Raw genomic sequence first — 6505 nt, forward strand, 5'->3', positions numbered from 1 at the left:
AGAGCTAAGTCATCAAAGTTAGCTCACTCCCGAGAGCTAATCAAGTTGCTCAAATTACTCTCAAGAGTTGAGTTATTACTTAACCGACTTCCGAGAGCAGATTTAGTTTCTTAATCGATTCTCGAGAGTGGATTAAGCCTGTCAACCACAACATATTAATAATAGCTGCGGTTCTATGTGAGTCACAACCTATGCGGAAAGCATCATGTGATCAGCGTGAGATCTAGTTGCAGAGAAGTTGAAATAGAAAGGCATCGAAGTGTTAAAGTGTTCCGCATAAGGTTTCTCATACTGACCATATGAGGTTTTACCCTGGCCAGCCCAAGCGGCTAAACACTAGCACAAACACCTTAGGTATAAAACCAAAGGTGAGGTCAGAAATAAATATATACATTTGCACTTTATTTAAAGTCTACTACATTGTACTCTAACAACTTATCAGGTCGCTCTGATCTCGCGCAATCAATATGCCTACTGTGAACTCTAAGGATATTAAGACCACCACTATTCTCGAATCGAAGGTTGACTGGCTTCCTTGAGAAACCCAGACCCGTGAATTGTGAAGGAATCCCAACAATATTGACCGATACAACCCCATCTAGAGGCAACCGATTGAAACCCAAGGAAATCGCTGAGGCATATCGGATTATCAACCGCACCTTATCTCAAGCCCTAAACCCTAAACCCTAAACCCTAAAACCCTAAAAACGTACTTCCTTATAAGTACCACAAACATCATCTCGTCAGCAACATGCGCATTAATGACCGGTATGCGCTCGAAGTAGCGGATGGTACAATCATTTATCCGAAGTATGTGGCTCAGCTAAGAAACTTGGGGGACGTACTCATTGATACGACATATAAAACTGCACTACTAAGTATCAGCCTACTCTCAGCGCGACACTACTCATTTGAATTCACCAACAACATGATGTACATATTACTACCAAGCTTCGGAACCATAACAGTACATGAAAAACACAAAATATACTGTGTGCACATCGACGACATAGCTATGACTACAGTGGAACCATCGCTGGAGAAAGCCAATCAGATTTCATGGCACAACAGGCTCGCGCACCCCAGCTACGTCCCAAAAGATGTACCCTACATAAGGCAACCAGAGGACCGATGCAAAGCATGCACTATTGCTAAGAAGGAAAAACAAGAATACAAACAAGGAACGACAGCACGAACCTACTACAGAGCCTCTCAAGTTAGTCTTCGTGGACATAATAGGACCGTTCGTAACGTCAATAGGATCCAACACCCACTCTGAATCAATCATAGACGATTTTTCTAGCATGGCCAAAGGAGTATCCGATCCGCGATCTGAAAGCGACAACAATTTTGGATTCTATGTTACACACCTTCGATGAATGGTACATCCTAAGTCATCGCCGAGTTCAGTGCATACAAATGGATCGAGGCTCACAGTTTACAGCAAACGTAACAAGGCGCATGCTTGCGTATTTGGGATACTGCTCGAGGTACGCACCTACGGCCACGCCACAATACCATGGCAAGGTAGAGAGACTCTATGGTACACTGGTCCCTAGAATGCTTGCACAACTGAAGTATGCACGTTTACCGACTACTAAGTGGGCTGAATCACTGTTTCAAACTACCAACATATACAATGCTATACCCACCAACGAGAAGAGCTCATCCCTGTACGAGAATTTTACATGATATGCATTTCCGATAGATATGTTCAGAACATTCGGGTGTTACATCGCATACAAGAACCGTGATCCAGACGGTAAACTCGACGACAAAGCACTGGATGGCATTATTCTTGCGCAACCCTTGGACACAATACCGGACTCGTATCGTATATACTCACCTCCGACCAAGCGTATAATACAAAGCCGAGACGTCTATATATTCGAAGATGAATTCTTTGTCTGGGAAGACAACAAATGTACAACCGCTATCGCACCACATGACACTACGAACAGTAATACATTCCTCCAAATCGAGAATGTCGAATTCCAAACAGACGCAAGGACAACATCGACAAAGGAAGATATTACTAGCCAGCAAGTCCAGCCCACTGTGACACACAAGTCAAGCAACTCAGAACAACTACAAATAACTTCATCGTCAACACAACAATCTACTGAGAGTGAAATACATACCGTCGAGTCGGAGGCTTCTGCAGCGACTACCAAAACACAACATAATCTCGAAGCAACCATAGCTAGAAGAACGGCAGAAGGTCGCCAAGTCTCTCGAGAACTGCGGGACCTTGCGATAGATGATAATAATGTCGACTGGTATCACGATAGCCGCCGTAAGAGACGAACTCCTAGCACTACACACACTGTCAATTCAGCAACTGTAGCAATGAAACCGAAAACATACAAAGGTATATATGAGATGCCAAACGCAGCCGATTGGGAGGAATCAGCACGTTCGGAGATGGAGAGCTTGGTGATACAGCGCAAGTCATTCACTCTGGCTGACAACAAACCGCGAGAGAAATCAGTATTCCCCCCTCGATGGGTCTTCAAGGCAAAAACGGATGAATCAGGACAAGTCACACGACTCACATCACGTCTGAACGTAGCAGCATTCAATGCAAAACAGGGAGTCGATTACGATGAAAGCTATGCCCCAGTAGTAGCCAAGGAAACACTCAGGATCTGTCTAGCTCTAATGGCACACTATGACATGGACATTCGACAATACGATACACCCTCGGCCTACCTCACTCAAGAACTGGATACCCCTAGCTACATGCGAGTGCCGCAAGGATACGATCTCATCGAACATCTATTGGACCCGTCTCAGAGAAAACTATACGAAAGGCACAAGCAAGAAGACACAAAGGTTATATGTCGAGTTGACCGTTGCGTATACGGTCTACCACCTAGCGGATACTACTGGTTTAAAGATATCTATCGGTTTGCTATACAACACAGTTATAAATGCTGAGAGTGAAGTACATACCGTCGAGTCGGAGGCTTCTGCAGCGACTACCAAAACACACAGAACACCCCTTTTTTGTGGATTTATTTTTGAGACACGGTATGTATCTTTCAATGCATCGGTGCACATGTTATTGAATTTGTGGCCAATCGTGTTCATCTGCTTGCAATTTGTTTACCGTTTCCTCTGGTGTGTAATGCCCTAAGTTTTGGTATTGTTCGATGACGTTGATGCGTGTCTCGTTTTCTGTCTCATGTGATGCATCTCCAGGGTTGACTGTTTGTGATGCTGAGACGTTTATCGCAGGTTGTTCCCGCGTTGTGTCAAAGTATGGAGACTTCACTCCTATCTTCGCTACTAATGTGTCGCCCCACGGGGTCTTGCCACATGCTTCGTGCCTTCTTCGAGGAACGCGTTGTTTGCGTTTGCCACTAGCATCGGGTCTTCTTCTAGTATAGATAGCAATTTCGTGAAACACGTTACATTGAGGTGGTATGATACACATTGACTTTGTTAAGGACATTAGGTATGAGTTCCCACGGAGGGTTTGCCTATGCATTTACATACTGCGCCTACTTCTGTAGGAGCGCATTCTGTACTTTTGTATATTATTTATCTGTGTGTGCATTATGTGCCGATGCAAACAGATCTACTGTGAATTTCTTAAACCGTCTTTCAGCTATTCTATAGAATCTGGGATGTAACATCCAGTCTCTAGCTGATATGGTTATGGGCATGTTTGTTTCCAAGTTGGTGTACTCTTGGCTGGTGTGTGTTGTTTTGTTCGCGTCTTTTAAATCCTCTGACTTCATGTAGAAGCGACAACATATCTACCATCTGATTGTCCCTGCCTGAGACATGTATGATGGGATGGAGGGGGGGGAGGTTTGAATATAGCGCCTGTTGGCAGTTTAACTGCGTGAGCACTTTATGGTCTGTCCAAAGCGTTCTACCCCCTGCCATTGACGTATTCGAATAAATGCTCCAGACTATATACTAGCGCTAGTAGCTCTTTAGTGTTGTGCCGTACCGTTGTTAGGCTGAGTTAAAGCCTTTAGAGCAATAGAGAATATCTATCCGGACTCCATCGATGACCTGAAATATATATCTTCCTATGCCATAGTCACATACCAGCATCGTTCATGATCTGAAACGGTACCCCATGAACAGGGTGTGCTAGTGTTGCCGAACACGCGATAGCTTCTATGAGTTCTTCCCACTTCTTTTTGAGTTCCGATATTCATAACATGAATATGTTTTAGTTCATTTTACCTTTCATTGGATACGAAAGTATTTAGTTGTGTGGACAAAGTTGGGAACATGGTCACACATATAGTTCGTGAGTCCCATCGCTCTGTGCAGACCTTTTTTTGTTCTGGGTAGTGGCCAGTCCATCATACTTTTCTGTTTTTCAAGATCAGCTTTGAGCCCTTGTGTAGTTACTTTTACACCTAGAATGTTTTAGACTTGTTGTGATTGAGTCGGAAGTTTGCTCCGTTCAACCGTTTGATTACTTCACGAACTGTCTTGTGATGTTCTTCTGTTGTAAGACTTGCAATTACTATGTTGTAAGATTCGGTCTATCAAGACGATATTAACGCCTTAGAGTAATTAAACGCTTAGGTTAAATCTAAGTATCGTAGAATTCGAAGTAAATAAACGAAATGAGTCTTTTGGTAAAGTTAGGTTTGCCTCGTGAAAACAGCAATACTCTGAGGGATTGTGAGGCTGAGACATTGCCTCCTCTCAGTACTGTTTCCGCCGAAGGGATTTTATTTAGTGTTTCGTTGTCGCTCTATCAGAAACTATGGTATGGAGAGACCCATAAGTCCCCGTCAGACACAGTCAAGGCATTAATACCTGACTTTGCGAACAAAATCATGGATCTGATTCTAGTTAATAAGGAAATAAAGATCACAGATTGGGCAAAATTTCATTTTAACGACGGATATGTCAGCCTTGACTTAACCAAGGTAGACTTTACACAGTTAAAGTGTCCCTCAAGGAACCATGTATCCTGGAGACACGAGGCTGTGGTAAAAGAACAAGTTGAGAAATGGCTAGCAGATGGAGTGATAGAAATTAACTATCAACAGACGCCAGTTAACTTGGCGCTGCTAGCCGTAGACCAACATACCTCTGACGGATCGTTTAAGAAAGTCAGAGTATGATTAGATATGAGTCCAATAAATAAATTATTGCCGACTCATAGCTTTCACTTACCTCGTATTAACAAGCTACTGCGAAGGATGGAAGGTGCTGCAGTATTTACAACTTTAGACCTTACACAAGGATACCATCAAATGCAGGGATATGAACCACATCGTAAATACTTTAGTTTTACGTGGAAAGATAAACAATACGGGTTCAAAGCTGCACCTTTTGGGTTACACTCTCTACCAGCATTCTTCCAACAAGCAATGGAAGAAATGTTTGCAGACATGCCTAACGTGCAAGTCTACATAGATGACATTGTCATCTTTTCCAAAACAAATGGCGAACACTCTGCATTAGTCAGACGAGTCCTTAAGAGACTCAACGAGCAAAACTCCAAGATTAACGAGAAGAAATGCCACTTCGCAATGAGCGAAATACAGCTCTTAGGCTACCATATATCTGGGGAAGGTATTAAGATCGACCCCGGTAAGGTAGAACACCTGTTAGATTGGCGAACACCATCTACAGGAAAAGATGTTAACAGCATGTGTGGGTTTGTAAACTTCTTTTCAGATGGAGTACCACACTTAGCTGACTACCTTAAACCTTTTGGACACTTAATTTGTCATAAAGGCAAACTAGGAGACTTGTGTACTAAAGAGTGTGATGACGCGTTTAAAGCACTCAAACACGCAGTCCAACAAGCCCCAGTTGTACAAGGACCAGTCGACGGCGGGCCGTTTGAAATAGCAACGGACGCATCAGACTTAGCTTTAGGAGGAGTATTATATCAGGTTATAGATAACAAACCTAGATATATACAATTCTTTAGTCGAGCAATGAATGCTTCACAGTTGAAATATCCAACTATTAAACAAGAGCTATTAGCCATAGTGGCAGCTCTAACACACTTCCGAGATTACTTATACGGAACAGCATTTACGCTGAAGTGTGATTAGAAATCTCTTCAATATATGAAAGAGATGAAACCCGACTCGCAATTACTGAGTCGCTGGCATGATACAATATCAAAGTTTCATTTTGATATAAAACATCTGCCAGGTATACATAACCATTTACCGGATATGTTATCACGCTTCGTACCGGACTTTAATAAATCCATACGTGAGTTACTAGCCACTGACTGGAAGTGTAATCCCAGGTGGTTTGAACAGGCTCAAAAGATATTTGAGCCACATACCATAGATATGTTTGCTGCACATCATAACGCACAACTATCGAATTACAGGACTTTAAATCATCCTTTGGGAGACGCCTTTCAAATAGACCTCTCCAAACATAATGCGTGGGCTAGTCCACCATGGCAGTTAATTGCCCAGCTATTAAATTATGTTCATATACATAAAGCTACCATCACGTTGTGTTGCCCATTACGGAGTAAAGATCCATGGCT

Source organism: Sphaeroforma arctica (genome assembly GCF_001186125.1).
Source record: "Sphaeroforma arctica JP610 unplaced genomic scaffold supercont1.99, whole genome shotgun sequence".
In the NCBI taxonomy this organism is placed as follows: domain Eukaryota; class Ichthyosporea; order Ichthyophonida; genus Sphaeroforma; species Sphaeroforma arctica.